Below are 18,933 nucleotides of genomic sequence, written 5' to 3'. Positions count from 1 at the left end.
CAGATTAAAACTGTGTGCCCGACCGAGACTCGAACTCGGGACCTTTGCCTTTCGCGGGCAAGTGCTCTACCAACTGAGCTACCGAAGCACGACTAACGCCCGGTACCCACAGCTTTACTTCTGCCAGTACCTCGTCTCCTACCTTCCAAACTTTACAGAAGCTCTCCTGCGAACCAAGCAGAACTAGCACTCCTGAAAGAAAGGATATTGCGGAGACATGGCTTAGCCACAGCCTGGGGGATGTTTCCAGAATGAGATTTTCACTCTGCAGCGGAGTGTGCGCTGATATGAAACTTCCTGGCTGATTAAAACTGTGTGCCCGACCGAGACTCGAACTCGGGACCTTTGCCTTTCGCGGGCAAGTGCTCTACCAACTGAGCTACCGAAGCACGACTCACGCCCGGTACCCACAGCTTTACTTCTGCCAGTACCTCGTCTCCTACCTTCCAAACTTTACAGAAGCTCTCCTGCGAACCAAGCAGAACTAGCACTCCTGAAAGAAAGGATATTGGGGAGACATGGCTTAGCCACAGCCTGGGGGATGTTTCCAGAATGAGATTTTCACTCTGCAGCGGAGTGTGCGCTGATATGAAACTTCCTGGCAGATTAAAACTGTGTGCCCGACCGAGACTCGAACTCGGGACCTTTGCCTTTCGCGGGCAAGTGATCTACCAACTGAGCACACTCCGCTGCAGAGTGAAAATCTCATTCTGGGAACATCCCCCAGGCTGTGGCTAAGCCATGTCTCCGCAATATCCTTTCTTTCAGGAGTGCTAGTTCTGCTTGGTTCGCAGGAGAGCTTCTGTAAAGTTTGGAAGGTAGGAGACGAGGTACTGGCAGAAGTAAAGCTGTGGGTACTGGGCGTGAGTCGTGCTTCGGTAGCTCAGTTGGTAGAGCACTTGCCCGCGAAAGGCAAAGGTCCCGAGTTCGAGTCTCGGTCGGGCACACAGTTTTAATCTGCCAGGAAGTTTCATATCAGCGCACACTCCGCTGCAGAATGAAAATCTCATTCTGGAAACATCTCCCAGGCTGTGGCTAAGCCATGTGTCCGCAATATCCTTTCTTTCAGGAGTGCTAGTTCTGCTTGGTTCGCAGGAGAGCTTCTGTAATGTTTGGAAGGTAGGAGACGAGGTACTGGCAGAAGTAAAGCTGTGGGTACCGGGCGTGAGTCGTGCTTCGGTAGCTCAGTTGGTAGAGCACTGGCCCGCGAAAGGCAAAGGTCCCGAGTTCGAGTCTCGGTCGGGCACACAGTTTTAATCTGCCAGGAAGTTTCATATCAGCGCACACTCCGCTCCAGAGTGAAAATCTCATTCTGGAAACATCCCCCAGGCTGTGGCTAAGCCATGTCTCCGCAATATCCTTTCTTTCAGGAGTGCTAGTTCTGCTTGGTTCGCAGGAGAGCTTCTGTAAAGTTTGGAAGGTAGAAGACGAGGTACTGGCAGAAGTAAAGCTGTGGGTACCGGGCGTGAGTCGTGCTTCGGTAGCTCAGTTGGTAGAGCACTTGCCCGCGAAAGGCAAAGGTCCCGAGTTCGAGTCTCGGTCGGGCAGACAGTTTTAATCTGCCAGGAAGTTTCATATCAGCGCACACTCCGCTGCAGAGTGAAAATCTCATTCTGGAAACATCCCCCAGGCTGTGGCTAAGCCATGTCTCCGCAATATCCTTTCTTTCAGGAGTGCTAGTTCTGCTTGGTTCGCAGGAGAGCTTCTGTAAAGTTTGGAAGGTAGGAGACGAGGTACTGGCAGAAGTAAAGCTGTGGGTACCGGGCGTGAGTCGTGCTTCGGTAGCTCAGTTGGTAGAGCACTTGCCCGCAAAAGGCAAAGGTCCCGAGTTCGAGTCTCGGTCGGGCACACAGTTTTAATCTGCCAGGAAGTTTCAATTGAGGACGTAGGTTGCAAGTGTTACTCTGAGATGAAGAGGTTATCACAGGAAAGGAATTCGTGGCGGGCCGCATCAAACCAGTCAGTAGACTGGTGACCAAAAAAAAAAAAAAAGAATAGGCTAATTTGAATCCTATAACATATCTATACCAGTGCACACATGATATTCAGAGAGACATATTATATCAACTGGCTGTCTCAATACTAATTCTTCAACACAAATAAGCAACTCATTAAGCTTACTCTCCGTCCTCTGATATTCTGATTCATTAAGGAGAACTGAGTTTGTGCACTGGCTGAATTACAATTGGGTGAACGTAATTTTCTGTTACTCTTTAAATATCTCTTGTTTCAGGCAGGGTCTGTTTGCATGAATTGTGTACATCATAATCTACTTTCTGACTGAATTTTTATCAATCTGTATGTCATATTCAGCCTGGTCTCTAAACATCTTTTGTTTCTGCCGTCGCTACTGTAGAACAACTTGCTGTTTTGTCAATTCTAACCACTGGTACTTTACCACTTGTGACAGTGCCACCCCACCCCGTTAAGTTATTTGCTATTAGCAGAGACATTTTCCCTTCCATTTCCTCTTGATATGAAGTCCATGCCCAGTATAGTCCCATCTGCTGATAGAGTCAACAGGAACGACACTGATATGAGAACCCATCTCTAATCCAAGCAGCCGTTCCATCTCTAAATTAACTCTCCAAGTAAAAGAGTTTAAATGAGGCCATTCATGGCCCCTCAGAACAGACACAAGCCCAACACCAGTATGTCTCGTTGCTGAAGCTATTTTTACCAGGTCACTCTTAATTGAATAATCAGGGTTCTATCATGCTCTTGCTCGCCCCACCAACTATTACCAAGGTGTCCTCCTTTGTGAAGTCTTTGCAAAGTGAACCTACATCCTGTATCACCTGACCCAGATTTGCACTAGGTTTAAGAAAACTTGTGACCTGGTAACATGACCCTAGTTCATCCTGCAAAAGTTGGCCAACACCTCTGCCATGTGAACTACCTATCAACAAAACTTCCTTCCTCTACACAACTTAGTGGTAAAACTGTCATCAAAGTTGTGGACTAGATTCCTGCTATGACCTCAATCATCTTGTATCGCAATTTGAATTTATTTTTAAGAAATTAGTTACAGTTGGAAAAGGGCTAATTTACCCCAAGATATTCGAACACTTGCAAAACAGGTAATGATATTACACGTTCAGACATTGTACTTCAAAATCGAAATTTTTTATAAAAGGAGCACGAAAAATTTGAAATTCCTCATTGAGACGGTAGTGAACGACAGTCATAACAACTACAGAATTGACATATAAGGTGCTGGACAAATATTCAGTACTGAATAGCTTGTTAATTTAACAAAACGAAATAGAAAAAAAACCTACTGTTGTGTTTGAAGAAATACTAAGTTGCAAGTTGACAGTGGGCCCTGAAACAATTTCAGAAAAACAGTCTTTAAGAAAGGTCGTTTCTAAGAGAATGATTTAATTAGCAAAAATACATGTGAATAAAATGTGTCCGACTGAAGGACAATAAGTCTTTAATATCACAAGACTGCACCGGCACCAACGATCAAGAGACTAGACAGACTCTTAATACGTGAGGCACTGACGGACAAGTAACTAAAGGTTACAAAGGCCAACTCAACTCAGGGATCTGACGAAGCGGCATGAAAGGTGTCCGCAGACGTAAGTGACGGTGTCAGATCTCGCGCCGAGGATACGCACGCGGCAATACACAGACCCTCCAGTACCTCCCCCTCTTCACCCCCCCCCCCCAACCGCAAGGCTGCAGAACCAAGGCGAGAAGCGCTGCCTGGTAGGAAACAGTGCAGTGAAGGAATCGTCTAAGCAAGACAGGTGCAAATCAAACAGTAATGCAGGTACAACAGCCCTTCACCAAAGGAAGGTATAATTATATGACGAATTTTAAAAACACTTTGAATCAAATCACTACACAGTGAGTTAGAATTTGACCATCCATTAAACTATGTATTAAACAAATTCATTCAGCAAAATCTCTAAAACAGACAAAGCAAATTTAATACAATTTGCAATACCAATTAATTAAACTGGAAACCGTTGCAATTACTTGCCCTGAGAGACAGTGTGAAAGGTTAAAAACCATCCTCAAAATTTTTGGGTGTTTACCCAGGATCGTAAGGGCCGAGACGGATGTAGTCACATAAGGAAAGCCAAACACGTCTTACCTCAGAATCAGATATGGCAACGTCAGTTTCTCCTTATTAACGGCCCCAGCAAACACCTAGAGGACCTGGCCAGGCCGCGCATCTAAAACATAACCAAAAACAGTATTAAAAATGAACATACCTCAAATGGATAATTAAGATTAAACACTAATGAGCAGAAACTCGTATGATACTAGAACCCCGGGCGGGGAGAATATCAAACAACAGTCCCATGACCCGAAACCTTTAGCTCAGTAAGTAACCTTCAACACACAATGCTGTCAGTATGAAGCACACAGATCAAAAATTGCAGAGGACTTTTTACAAATTACACTACTGGCCATGACAATTGCTACACCATGAAGAAATGCAGATGATAAACGGGTATTCATTGGACAAATATATTATACTAGTCTGACATGTTATTACATTTTCAAGCAATTTGGGTGCATAGATCCTGAGAAATCACTACCCAGAACAACCACCTCTGGATGTAATAACGGCCTTGGTACTCCTGGGCATTGAGTCATACACAGCTTGGATGGCGTGTACAAGTACAGCTGCCCATGCAGCTTCCAACACGATACCACAGTTCACCAAGAGTAGTGACTGGCGTATTGTGACGAGCCAGTTGCTCGGCCACTATTGACCAGACGTTTTCAGTTGGTGAGAGATCTGGAGAATGTGCAGGCCAGTGCAGCAGTCGAACTTTTTCTGTATCCAGGAAGGCCCGTACAGAACCTGCAACATGCGGTCGTGCATTATCCTGCTGAAATGTAGGGTTTCGCAGGGATCGAATGATGGGTAGAGCCACGGGTCGTAACACATCTGAAATGTAACGTCCACTGTTCAAAGTGCCGTCAAAGTAAACAAGAGGTGACCGAGACGTGTAACCAATGGCACCCCATACCATCACGCCAGGTGATACGCCAGTACGGCAATGACGAATACACGCTCCCAATGTGCGTTCACCACGATGTCGCCAATCACGAATTCGACCATCATGATGCTGTAAACAGAACCTGGATTCATCCGGAAAAATCACGTTTTGCCATTCGTGCACCTAGGTTCGTCGGTGAGTACACCATCGCAGGCGCTCCTGTCTGTGACGCACCGTCGAGGGTAACCGCAGTCATGGTCTTCGAGCTGATAGTCCATCCTGCTGCAAACTTCGTCGAACTGTTCGTGCAGATGGTTGTTGTCTTGCAAACGTCCCCATCTGTTGACTCAGAGATCGAGACGTGGCTGCACGATCCGTTACAGCCATGTACATAAGATGCCAATCTCGACTGCTAGTGATACGAGGCCGTTGGGATCTAGCACAGCATTCCGTAGTACCCTCCTAAACCCACCGATTCCATATTCTGCTAACAGTCATTGGATCTCAACCAACGCGAGCAGCAATGTCGTGATACGATAAACCGCAATCGCTATAGGCTACAATCCCGACCTTTATCAAAGTCGGAAACGTGATGGTATGCATTTCTCCTCCTAACACGACGCATCACATCAATGTTTCACCAGGCAACTCCGGTCAACTGCTGTTTGTGTATGAGAAATCGTTTGGAAACTTTCACCATGTCAGCACCTTGTAGGTGTCGCCACCGGCGCCAGCCTTGAGTGAATTCTCTGAAAAGCTAATCATTTGCATATCACAGCATCTTCTTCCTGTCGGTTAAATTTCGCGTCTGTAGCACGTCATCTTCGTGGTGTAGCAATTTTAATGGCCAGTAGTGTATTTGGTTAGACTGACAAAGACCTTAATAGAGAACCAATTACAAATTGTAAACCCTAAGGTTACATTGAAACAAATACACTAACAGTATCATAAATAAAATGCCCGAGAGCAATGTGACGAAAAAGGAAGGCAGAGGCGATCCGCCCCAAAATTACTCGCTGCATCAGCAATGATGCGATTGGGTGTCTCACCAAATGCACGAGGAAACTAGACTTTCACAGGAAGAGCACGGTATCCAAGTTAACGCAGTATAAACCACCAGGGAAACGGTTGGCTGATCCACTTGGCCCATGAGTGGAATGCAATAGAAAAACACATTTCCAAATATCGAGCTTTCTAGGTTCTCCATAGATCAACTTTTTCCACCACAATGGTTCCCGCGAGCAAGGCAACACACTGTTTCAATATGGGCACGGTCTCGTGGCCCCAAAAGCCGTCTCTTCCTCTCTCCCTCTCCCCGGAGAGGCCAGTCTTGCACTCTTTCGGAGATCACCGCCAAACTCGCAACGGCGCTCAGTTGCGCCACGTCGTGGCACACCACAACGGTGAAGGCACGCCAATAGGTGGTGAACCAGATATCGATAGAGCCAGCAGGGCTCATGGACCACAAAGTAAATCAATGACAAAAATTCTGCTACAATGGAAGCAAAGTAGTACATAACCAGTGTTGTAGTCAGTTTACACGCTCAGAGATTTTTTCCTGTTTGTTAAATGCAGCCATTAATGTATGACAGATCATAACAGGAAATGAAGAGAGACTGCATACAACCGATAGAACTCTAACAAGAGCTCTATCTGTTGTATGGATATATTGATTGGGTTGTGAACACTTTGATCTGTTGTTATGAGCTTCACTACTCAGGATAGCCTAAAATCCGCATAAAACTGATCCTAATGAGAGGGAGCATCCTGACACAACTGTGGCTAAATCTGAGGGATATAGTCTGCCACAGACTATAATACTCGGTATACATTACGATGATGTAAAATTGAACGAATGAGTTGTCATACAAGCATTTCATTATAGGAGACCATGAGATAGTCACTACTCTGTTAACTAGAAAAACTCATAAAATTAATGTTCTTAATCGTGATTTTGTGCATCTTACTTCTGAACAACATACGATAATGCGTAAAGACTGAAACAAATTACAGCGATGTGATTATAGGTGGCTCGTGCAGAACATACGCAACTCAACATTAGGTGCCCTTTAATTGTATGAGTTGTTTGCCACAGTCTACAGCTCTGTAAGTTAATGGTCGAAACGGTTCGTAACTTGCAGAGAAAAAGGCCCGTAACGACGACGCAATTATGTCCATTGTTCGTGAGAGACGGGTTGACGCAGTACCGGAAATGAGTCAGCTCCTTTCAAGTTAATTACGCAGATGAAGTGAGAGGCTTTCTGTGTTTAGAGCACTCTTGTAATGCGCTAGGGACTTCATAACTGTCCGCGCGTAATGGGAGTGTTTAAATCCTGGTCTTTTCTGCAGCGGAAACAAAATGGAGTAAGTGTGACTTCCTGCTGGAAGAAAAGACGCAAACGAAGGCATTCGCAACTAAAAAAGAGCTTAGATCCATTTTGAACTTAATATAGTAATGAAAAAATAAGGTAAGTAATGAAAACAAAATCTATCTTCTTAGTTATTAGTCCGGGTAATCGTTTGCAAGACATAAGCAACTGGATTTATTCTGAGTGTGTGGGGATGTGGGGGGGGGGGGGGGGGGGGGGGGAGGGACTGAGTGAGTGAGTGAGTGAGTGAGGAGTGAGTGTGAGGGACAGAGAGAGAGAGAGAGAGAGAGAGAGGATGGTCTGGATGACATGTTTCTCTCTGTAACTTAAAAACGAAATATCTATTTACACAAAACTCTACATTATTATAGACTGTTTGTGTATTTCTCTGGAGAAAAGGCAAGTAATCTATGTTCATAACTGCGCTGAGAGGGTGTAACATTTCTTATTTTTAATTATCTGTAATGAATATTCCTTTCACTTTTGTTTTGGTCAGATATCGAGAAAAATTCCTTACCTGAATTACATTTAATATAATTCATTATACTCTTTTATCATGAAGCGTAAGTTAGCCGTCTCTCTGTTCTAAGTGTGTGAGCAACACTTTGTGGAGAGAATAGCGTGGTTATTCTCTCTACGTTGGTGGTAACTGTGGTGTATATACATATATGCGTGTATGAGTATATGTGGGTCAATATCACATGTTTCCGCTGTCCCAAACCTACAGGATTTACGATGGAGCTCTGAAAAAGATTGTAAGTGGTGGTGGATTCAGAAATGTTCAACATTTTTTCAACTACCTGCGACGTGAAACAGTTATAAATTTATGTCGCGCATCACATTAGGAGTATACCTGTGTGTGTGTGTGTGTGTGTGTGTGTGTGTGTGTGTGTGTGTGTGTGTTTATCTGAGTGAGCGAGTGAGTGAGGAATGTGTGTGTGTGCGAAAGAGAGAGAGAGAGAGAGAGAGAGAGAGACAGAGAGAGAGAGAAAGAGATAGAGAGAGTGAGACAAAGAAGGAGAGATGGAGTGGACAGAGCGAGAAAGCGGGTTGGGTAAGGGATGGAAAGTGAGTGTAAGTGTTTGTGGCGTGGCAAGAATGTCTATCTACATCGTATGCTATGCATCACATGCGAGACAAGAGGATAGAAAATGAAAATCAAAATATCGATATGAGAAGCATCTGTAATTCTAAAACAGACCATGAACTTATCTAGCATAGCAGTCAACTACACCTAATATTTATTGTCTCATTCCATAACTTATAACGTGTAATATTTATCTGTAAGAAAATTCACACATCATAAGTTTGACGGAAGCAGTACTTTCATGTATTGCTAATTGGTGAACTAAGAATTCCAGGCAGTTCTTTGTACCAGAAATAATTCTCCCAAGCAACTTAAAGAGATTATCAAAATCAACGTATCTGAAAAAGCATTTATAGCAAATCCAAATAACATTTCCTATGAAATGGAAGATTATGTAGGTGGCACAAAGTAGAGTTTCATAAAAATAATTTGTTTCTTCCTATAATGTACTTTCAAAACATTTTGCTTTTAATTATTGAAGTCTACGGGCAAGATGTTCTTCGCTTCGGGATTCCCTTCACTATGGGAGGCTGCTTACTCAGTTACGTAGACAGTACAATCAATGTACTTTGGAGACCAGGGTTTCAACATAATCGTGGTATCAATCGAGTTTCATTGTTGTATGAACATGGCGCGTCTACATATCTGTGAACTCCGTGGATGAATAATAAACTAACTATTCTGTATGCATAGACCGAGCTGCTCCATAACGTTAGACCACACGACGGGATCGACAGTAAGCATGCTAAATAACACCGATGAGAGTAACACAGATGCTGATAGTGTGCAACTTTTTAATCGGATAAGTGTGCTTGTCATACATACATATGAGCTCGTGAATGAGCCCATTCGATGAGAATCGAACAGACAGCCGTGGTCCTAAGAAGTGTAATCTCTCCACTTCACTAATCATGATAATATCGTAAAATATAATTGCTCTACCATTATCAAACCGTTGTGTCATATAATGAATTTATTGAGTAAATTGGTAACTGAGAAAAAACTGGAAACTATGTGGCAACAGCGATTCTTTCCGGCACAATATTTCATTCTTAATCATTTCGTCCCGAATTGTAGAAACGTTGTAGTACGGGGTGAGAAGGAAACACCCTTGTAGGTATCAGTTAATATCAGTAGTAATCAGTGACATATACTAGGAGAATAAATAGGCCTAGCTAGGTGCCAAATCGAGAAACAAATTCCTTTTTGACTGCGTAATGGTGTAAATCAAGTTATTGTTCCCTGCTCTGTAGTGAGCTATGCGATCTTGCTCTAATATCACAAAGCTATCGTTTATTTAACAGCTGTCATTCCCAAAGTGCAAAGTCTTTTTTCAGTATCAACAGGAATTCGGTGGACCTATTTACAGTTATAGAGAGTTACGGCCAAGCTGGAACATCGGCTCTCATGGGTAGCAAAAACTCCGTCGGTGTCAAATGACAATTGGACTAAATGAAACCTGAAGTTAATGGAGAGAGTTAACCATATGATTTGATATTTCTTGATTATCGTTAGGCCACTGAATCAGGAGCACAGTGACTTTGACTGAAAAACATACGTTTTTACATAGTATATCGCTATTTTGGTGACTGGACTCAACCCATCCTGACCAGCAAAATGCAGAACGTTGGCCTGTATGACTAGGGGAGAAAGAAGTAATTCCAAGTGTAACTCCTGCTCAAGTGTTTAGGTAATTAAATTACATGTATCATATTAACGAGTTAGTCGGCATTATTAGTCACAACATTAAATATCTTATAGCCAAGGATCTGGCTACAAGGATCTGTTATGGGAATATACTGTTCGATCTGGTTAACAAGTCAATATGGCACAAAGAGAAACAAAATGATTTACGCTTGACGGAAGGGAAAGCTGTGAAGTAGCTCGTCATTACACGGTAGGTGAGTTGGAATTAAAGTGCGTCGTGCCATGTAAAGAGTTGGAAGTGACAAGTGGTTCGTTCGTGTTGCCTCAGATCAAAGTAGAATAAAGGACAGACTTCAATTCACTGGCAGGACATAAAGACGTCTTCGATTGTCTGCCATAGATCCTACAAAAGCATACTTGTATGGCTCACAGAGGACTACTGCTGAACTTGGATTCATATCAGTACACAGATACAATGAATATCAAGTGCATACAAAGAATAATACCACATATGGTCACATGTTTGCTTTCCTATAAGAAACTGCAGTAAACTGTTTGTAAATCGCAACTCACATATACTTAAAGAAAATATCAGTCATCTCGAAATGTTATTAAAATATAAACCGAGTGGCAGAGGGGAGTGTGTCAACATCTTAGCATTTTCCATCTATCATTGGTTTGATGGCAATAAAAACGCGATCGGACTAATAGACAAACTTAGAACAATTAGGCACTAATTATTCCCAACCTCCAAACGTGTAAGGAACGGGAGAATTTCAGGAAAGTTTTACAAGAAAAAGTGAGCCTTGAGCAGCCGCTGGTGAAGTATCAGTGCAGCAGCAGTACAGCAGAAGTGCAGTAGCGAGTCGCATATTTAGCTTTCATATTTGTTTTGTAGTTTGATTCTTAATTTCTTTCTGAGTGTTTGTGAGCTTGCATATTTAATTACATAAAATCCTTGCGTGTTCTCGTATTTGAGAGGAGTAATATTGCTTATTGATAGCTGTAGAGTATAAATTCGAGGAGTCCAGTAGGATGGATAGGGTGTGTGCGTGCTGTGTGCGGGCGCAGGAGGAACTGGCCGCGGTTCGCGAGCAGCTGAGCGTGCTGTTGGCCAATGTCAGACGCCTTCAGCTGCTGCCTCGAGTGCAGCGACAGCGGAGGGTCTGGCGCCTCGCTTGCTGTGTCCGCTGACTCAGCCGCCGAGGCACCTTCTAGTCTACCCGGCGCGTTGGGGCCGCCCTCACCTCAGGATGAGTGGCGGACTGGCAACGCGTTCGCGTCGCTCGAGGCGGAGGGCCAATGTGGAGACTGGCCGGCCTGCCTCGCCCGTTCATCCTGTGGGCAGGAGGCCGCTCCTTCAATAGGGCCCGAGCAGGCACACGGGGGCAAAGGCTTGCTGGTTATTGGGAGCTCCAACGTTAGGCGGGTGATGGAGCCCCTTAGGGAAATAGCGTACTGGGCTGGAAAGAAATCCAACGTGCACTCGGTTTGTCTGCCGGGGGGTCTCATCCAAGATGTGGAGGCGGCCTTGCCAGCAGCTATCGAGCGTACGGGGTGCTGTCGTCAGTAAGTAGTTGCTCATGTCGGAACCAATGATGCCTGTCGCTTGGGTTCTGAGGTGATCCTCATTTCGTACGGGTGTCTTGCGGATTTGGTGAAGACCGCTGGCCTCGCATGCGGGGTGCAAGCAGATCTCTCTATTTGCAGCATCGTTCCCTGAGTGGATCGGGGTCCTTTGGTTTGGAGCCGAGTGGAGGGTCTCAAGAGCGGTTCTAGGCGCTTCAGTCTGGAAACGCGCGACCGCTATGGTAGCAGGTTCGAATCCTGCCTCGGGCATGGATTTGTGTCATGTCGTTAGGTTAGTAGGGCTTAAGTAGCTCTAAGTTCTAGGGGACTGATGACCTCTGATGTTAAGTCCCATAGTGCTCGCAGCCATTTGAACCTTTTGAGAGTCTCAACCAGAGGCTTCGTCGACTCTGTGACGGGCTTGGCTGCATATTTCTAGACTTGCGCTATTGGGTGGGGAATTGTAGGACGCCCCTAGATAGGTCAGGGGTTCACTATACAAAGGAAGCGGCTACTCGGGTAGCAGAGTACTTGTGGCGTGCACATGGGTTTTTTTTAGGCTATGCGGTAGAGCGAGGTGTCCTGATTGTCCTCATGAACACTCACAAGTCGACGTGCAGGCAGGGAAATCAGGACGCGCTCAGTGTAAAGACACTTCAGCTATCAAGATATTAGCAGTAAATTTTCAGAGTGTTCGGAATAAGGTTCCTGAATTCACAGCCCTTCAGGAAGCGTGTGGCGCGCAAATTATTCTCGGAACTGAGACCTGGCTGAACCCTGAAATAGGAAGTTCTGAAATATTTGGTGAGGGTTGGAACGTGTATCGGAAAGACAGATTAGACACCGTAGGAGATGGTGTCTTCATTGCAGTTCACAAAAATATTGTGTCTACTGAGGTCGAAGTAGAGCGTGATTGTGAAGTTATCTGGACACATTTAACAGGGCTAGGGGAAATAAAGTTAATTGTTGGTGTTATTACCGGCCACCAGGTTCCACCGTGACAGTTCTAGAATCATTCAAAGGGAGTCTACATTCTCTATCGCAGAAGTACCCGGATCATGCTATATTAGTCGGAGGCGACTTCAACCTACCTAGTATAGACTGGGATGTCTATGGATTCATTACAGGTGGTACAGTCAAGCCGTTGTGTGAATTACTTTTGAACACATTATCCGAAAACTGTCTTGAGCAGCTAAATCGGCAGCCAACGCGTAATGGAAATATTTTATATCTGGTTGCCACGAACAGACCAGACCTCATCGACGGTGTCAGTGTTGAGACAGGGATTAGTGATCATGATGTTGTCATTACGACTATGGTTACGAAAGTTAAAAAGTTGGTCAAGAAGGCTAGGAGAGTATTCTTACCAGAAAGAGCGGATAAGCAGTTGTTAGCATCCCACTTAGTAAATGAATCGACTTCATTTACTTCCGTACGATGGACGTGGAAGAACTATGGGCAAATTTTAAACACATTGTAAATCACGCGTTGGACAAGTATGTGCCGAAAAAGTGGTTTACGGACGGAAAAGACCCACCGTGGTTTAACAGCGCAATTCGGAGAATGCTCAGGAAGCAAAGGCAGTTGCACGCGCGGTACAAGAAAGATCAGGAGAATGAGAACAGGCAACAGTTAGTAGACATTCGTGCTACTGTAAGAAGAGCGATGCGCGAAGCATTCAGCCACTACCACCGTCATACCTTAGCAAATGATCTTGCTGAGAACCCAAGGAAATTCTGGTCTTACGTAAAACCGGTAAGCGGGTCGATGGCTTCCATCCAGTCACTCACTGATCAGTCTGGCCTGGCAACGGAAGACAGCAAAACGAAAGCTGAAATTTTAAATATCACATTTGAGAAATATTTCACGCAGGAGGATTGTACAAACATACCACCGTTTGAGTCTCGTACAGATTCCCGTATGGAGGACATAGACATCCCTGGGGTTGTGAAGCATGAAGCAGCTGAATGGGTTGAAAATAGATAAATCGCCAGGTCCTGATGGGATTCCAATTGGCTTTTACAGAGAGTACTCCACTGCATTGGCTCCTTACTTAGCTTGTATTTATCGCGAATCTCTCGCCCAAAGTAAAGTCAGGAGCGACTGGAAAAAAGCGCAGGTGCCGCCTGTATATAAGAAGGGTAGAAGGACGCATTCTCAAAATTACAGACCAATATCGTTAACATCGGTTTGTTCCAGGATTCTCGAACATATTCTCAGTTCGAATATAATGAATTTCCTTGAGACAAAGAAGTTGCTGTCCGTGCATCAGCACGGCTTTAGAAAGCATCGCTCCTGCGAAACGCAACTCGCCCTTTTTTCGCATGATATCATGCGAACCATGGATGAAGGGTATCAGACGGATGCCATATTCCTTGAGTTCCCGAAAGAGTTTGACTCGGTGCCCCACTGCAGACTCCTAACTAAGGTACGAGCATATGGGATTGGTTCCCAAGTATGTGAGTGACTCGAAGACTTCTTAAGTAATAGAACCCAGTACGTTGTCCTCGATAGTGAGTGTTCATCGAAGGTGAGGGTATCATCTGGAGTGCCCCATGGAAGTGTGGTAGGTCCGCTGTTGTTTACTATCTACATAAATGATCTTTTGGATAGGGTGGATAGAAATGTGCGGCTGTTTGCAGATGATAGTGTGGTGTACGGGAAGGTGTCGTCGTTGAGTGACTGTAGGAGGATACAAGATGACTAGGACAGCATTTGTGATTGGTGTGCAGAATGGCAGCTAAATCTAAATATAGATAAATGTAAATGAATGCAGATGAATACGAAAAAGAATTCTGTAATGTTTGAATACTCCATTAGTAGTGTAGCGCTTGAAACAGTCATGTCGATTAAATATTTGGGCGTAACATTGCAGAGTGATATGAAGTGGGACAAGCATGTAATGGCAGTTGTGGGGAAGGCGGATAGTCGTCTTCAGTTCATTGGTAGAATTTGGGGAAGATGTGGTTCATCTGTAAAGGAAACCGCTTATAAAACACTAATACGACCTATTTTTGATACTGCTAGAGCGTTTGGGATCCCTATCAGGTCCGATTGAGGGAGGACATAGAAGCAATTCAGAGGCGGGCTGCTAGATTTGTTACTGGCAGGTTTCATCATCACGCGAGTGTTACGGAAATGCTTCAGTAACTCGGATGGGAGTCTCTAGAGGAAAGGAGGCGTTCTTTTCATGAATCGCTACTGAGGAAATTTAGAAAACCATCATTTGAGGTTGACTGCAGTACAATTTTACTGCCCCCAACTTACATTTCGCGGAAAGACCACAAAGATAAGATAAGAGAAATTAGGGCTCGTACAGAGGCATATAGGCAGTCATTTTTCCCTCGTTCTGTTTGGGAGTGGACCAGGGAGAGAAGATGCTAGTTGTGGTACGAGATACCCTCCGCCACGCACCGTATGGTGGATTGCGGAATATGTATGTATGTAGATGTAGATGTAGTATCTTTTTAGTTACGTCTCTGTGGTGTAAATATGTATGTAGATGTAAATATTTCTTTTCAATACAAATCCGGAGTTCCATACAAGAACTGCCTTCCTAGTGATGACCCTTTTCTGAAAAATTGTCATGAATCTATTAAGTTATAATTTATGAAAGAATCAGACATATTAAGTGCATTCCCTTCCCCAAAATAGTTATAGTAACGCAAAAAGCAATGATACTGTTATATAGTTATAGTTCATAGTTTACCAGAAGTAATTAATAGATTTCTGTACCAGTTTGTGAATACGCTGTCAGTTACTATACTTCATCATAATTTCGCAGTGCTCTTGGGACAGTATTTTCTGCAGTAAGCCAATCATGGAGATGTCATCACTAATTATCAGTGTACTGTAAACGCATACTGGTGGAACCAATTTCTGGCCTGATCATATCATAATTACTGCCGTACAGGAGCATACGTTAAATCGAATTAAGGCTTGTATACTGAAGGCAATTAACTCCCTTTACAGCGCAGTGCTGCGATTAATACCACGTAATTTATCGACAGTCGATAACACCTGTTCACCGGCGCGTAAAGTGAGATGGGCTACTGACACGGAATTCCATATTAGATGTTAAATGTACCTCGTTGTTCCAACAGGGCTAGCTAATGAACACTGTGGACTCGCGTTCGTTATTTTTAAAAATATTACTGTACTTTCATGTCGCACGTGAGACATATAATAATGAGATTGGCAGAAGATGGAAAATTGCACGGCGGAAATGGAAAGAGGAAAAATACAAGGCTGTAAAAGCATGCGTGACTGAGGGGTAGATAGAAGCACTAGGGGAAAGTAAAACGCAATCTAGAGCAAAATTAAGGTCTTTGAAGAAATGAGAAGCAGCTGTATGGCTATCGAGAGCTCTTTTGGCATACGAGTAGAGACAGAAGAGGAAGTAAGTCAGGATGACACGTGTGACAGGATACTGCGAGAAGAATGACAGAGCACTGAACGGCTACATCGAGACAAGCCCATGGACTAGACGACAATGCCTCAGATTTACTGAATTCCTTTGAAGAGCAGCCATGACAAAACTATTCCGTCAGGCGTACTAGGTATATGAGGCAGACGAAATAACATCAAACTAAAAGTCGAACATAATAATTTCAGTTACCAAGAAGGCAGATGTTGACAGGTGTGAATAAAATAAAATCCACGGTTCAGTAAGTCATGTTTGAAAAATACTGACACGAATTATTTGCAGAACAATGAAAACACTGTTAGAAGCCAACCTCAGGGAAGATCAGCTTAGATTCCTGAGACATATACCAGCAAGTTACACAATTCTGACTCTCTTATCATAGAAGATAGACTGAAGAAAGGGAAACCCATGCTTTTTCAATTTGTGCACTTAGAGAAACCTTTTGGTAATACTGACTTCAACACAATACGAAATTCAAAAGAAAGGAGGCATAAAATACAAGAGGCAAAAGGAAAACTTGGAACATAAAAGAGGGTACAGTTATGAGAGTGGAAGGACACAGATAGGAAAAAGTATTAGAGAAGGAAGTGAGACTGGGGTTGTAGCCTGTTCTCGTTGTTATTGAAACTGTGCACTGAGAACGCAGTACAGGAAACTAGGTACGAATTTAGAGATGGAATCAAAGTTCATGGTGAAAAAATAAAAAAAAAATTGAGACATGATGTTAGGCAGAATTCTGCTAACAAGTGGTAAAACTGTTGTTTATTAAAACACAACCGGTTTCGAGGCCTAAAGCCGCATCATTGTTTTCAACCTATACGGTAAAAAGCAAAGCACACGGTCATCACATTTTGTGGTTACTAAAATTAGTAAAGGAATATCTGAAATATACTTACAATGTTAAGACCATAGGCATACCCATTTCTCTTAGTCAAAACTTACTATTCATGAATATTATCAATAATATGGGAAGCGAGAGGAAACGAAGACGTGCTCAACGCACTTAGGACAAATTGCTGGTAGATGAAACCTGCGGTTACAGAGGCATGTTTTAAAATCTGCCTGCATGTAAAAAGATAAAAGGAAAGTATTTTACACTGGGGGGACACTAAAAGTTTTTAAAGGGACCGGATTGGCGATAAAAAATTTTCACTACTAACATGATTAGTTACGGCACTACACAAATTACTCTGTGGAATGGATCAGGTGGCAGTGTCTTACTGGAGCGAAGGCAGTGCAACCCAGTGTTGGGCAAAGTAAAAGCGGCCAGCACGAAAGAAGAAGAGAGACTAACTGGATGGCGGAACGAAAGTTATCCATGTGGACCGTGTGACGTCATATACTCGTGACTAGGAGGACTTGGTCTCTACCTTTACGAGCGAGAATAATGCAGAATCTTATTGCGCATTAGTACTGAAAACAATTAAAATTATCCAGTACGCTATTGTGCTTTAAATCCAATTGGTTCATTCAACGTGAGCTGTGCATTCTTCTTTTTATGTCCAAAACTTACAACATCCTCCAATATGTTCAAAACAAGTTTTTATGCAGTATTTTTGAATTTACCTAATGGTTTGTGACGCTATGCCCCTCTAATTAAATTTAAGGCGTTCCTGAAATCTTATTCGAAATGACTTAACGGTTTATCCTATATATTTCTCAGGGCAATCACTGCATATAATGCAGTATACATCAGCTTTATTATACTCATTTATCAGAGCTCCTCCTTTGTGCTTGAGATTTCTATCTAGATCCGAGAAATTATAACATATTTGCCAATTTTTTTTTAGGTACTGCACCCAGATACGGTATTCTACAAAAAGTAGAGCATTCCTTTGTCTGTTCGGCTGGTCTAAGAGTTGAAAAATCTTCCTCGTATTCGCTAAGTGAAGGAAGATTTTACTTATTCAATACACTTTTATTAACTGCGTAAACAAATTCGAAATCGTAATCATTTTGATACTGTGTTGTGGTTGAGGTCTTCAGTCCTGAGACTGGTTTGATGCAGCTCTCCATACTACTCTATACTGTGCGAGCTTCTTTATCTCCCAGTACCCACTGCAACCTACATCCTTCTGAAACTGCTTAGTGTATTCTTCTCTTGGTCTCCCTCTACGATTTTTACCCTCCATGTTGCTCTGCAGTACTAAATTGGTGATCCCTTGATGCCTCAGAACATGTCCTACGAACCGATCCCTGCTTCTAGTCAAGTTATGCTACACACTCCTCCCCAGTTCTATTGAATACCTCCTTATTAGCTATGTGATCTACCCACCTAATCCTCGGCGTTCTTCTGTGGCACCAAATATCGAAATTTTCTATTCTCTTCTTGTATAAACTATTTATCGTCCATGTTTCACTTCCATACATGGCTACACTCCATACAAATACTTTCAGAAACGACTTCCTGGCACTTAAATCTACACTCGATATTAACAAACTTCTCTTCTTCAGAAACGCTTTCCTTGCCATTGCTAGTCTACGTTTGATATTCTCTCTACTTCGAACATCATCAGTTATTTTGCCCCCCAAATAGCAAAACTCCTTTACTACTTTAAGTGTCTCATTTCCTAATGTAATTCCCTCAGTATCACCCGACTTAATTCGACTACATTCCATTATCCTTGTTTTGCCTTTTTTGCTGCTCATCTTATATCCTCTTTTCAAGACACTGTCCATTCCGGTCAACTGCTCTTCCAAGTGCTTTGCTGTATCTGACAGAATTATAATGTCATCGGCGAACCTCAAAGTTTTTATTTCTGCTCCATGGATTGTAATACCTACTCAGAATATTTCTTTTGTTTCCTTTACTGCTTGCTCAATATACAGATTGAATAACACTGGAGAGAGGCTACAGCCCTGTCTCACTCC

The 18,933-nt window shown here is 43.2% G+C and overlaps 2 non-coding genes across 2 annotated transcripts; both read left to right on the top strand.

Annotated features, from left to right (window-relative positions):
* The first annotated feature begins 1,473 nt into the window (after window positions 1-1,473).
* On the top strand, window positions 1,474-1,548 carry Trnas-cga. Its single transcript has one exon. It is a non-coding gene; the product is annotated as a tRNA-Ser (tRNA).
* A 226-nt stretch (window positions 1,549-1,774) lies between these two features.
* On the top strand, window positions 1,775-1,849 carry Trnal-caa. The gene has a single exon. It is a non-coding gene; the product is annotated as a tRNA-Leu (tRNA).
* The last annotated feature ends 17,084 nt before the right edge of the window (window positions 1,850-18,933 follow it).

This window comes from Schistocerca americana, chromosome 3, assembly GCF_021461395.2.
Source record: "Schistocerca americana isolate TAMUIC-IGC-003095 chromosome 3, iqSchAmer2.1, whole genome shotgun sequence".
NCBI lineage: Eukaryota > Metazoa > Arthropoda > Insecta > Orthoptera > Acrididae > Schistocerca > Schistocerca americana.
Note: the sequence above shows the minus strand (reverse complement) of the source record. Positions and strands in the feature narration are given on the sequence as shown.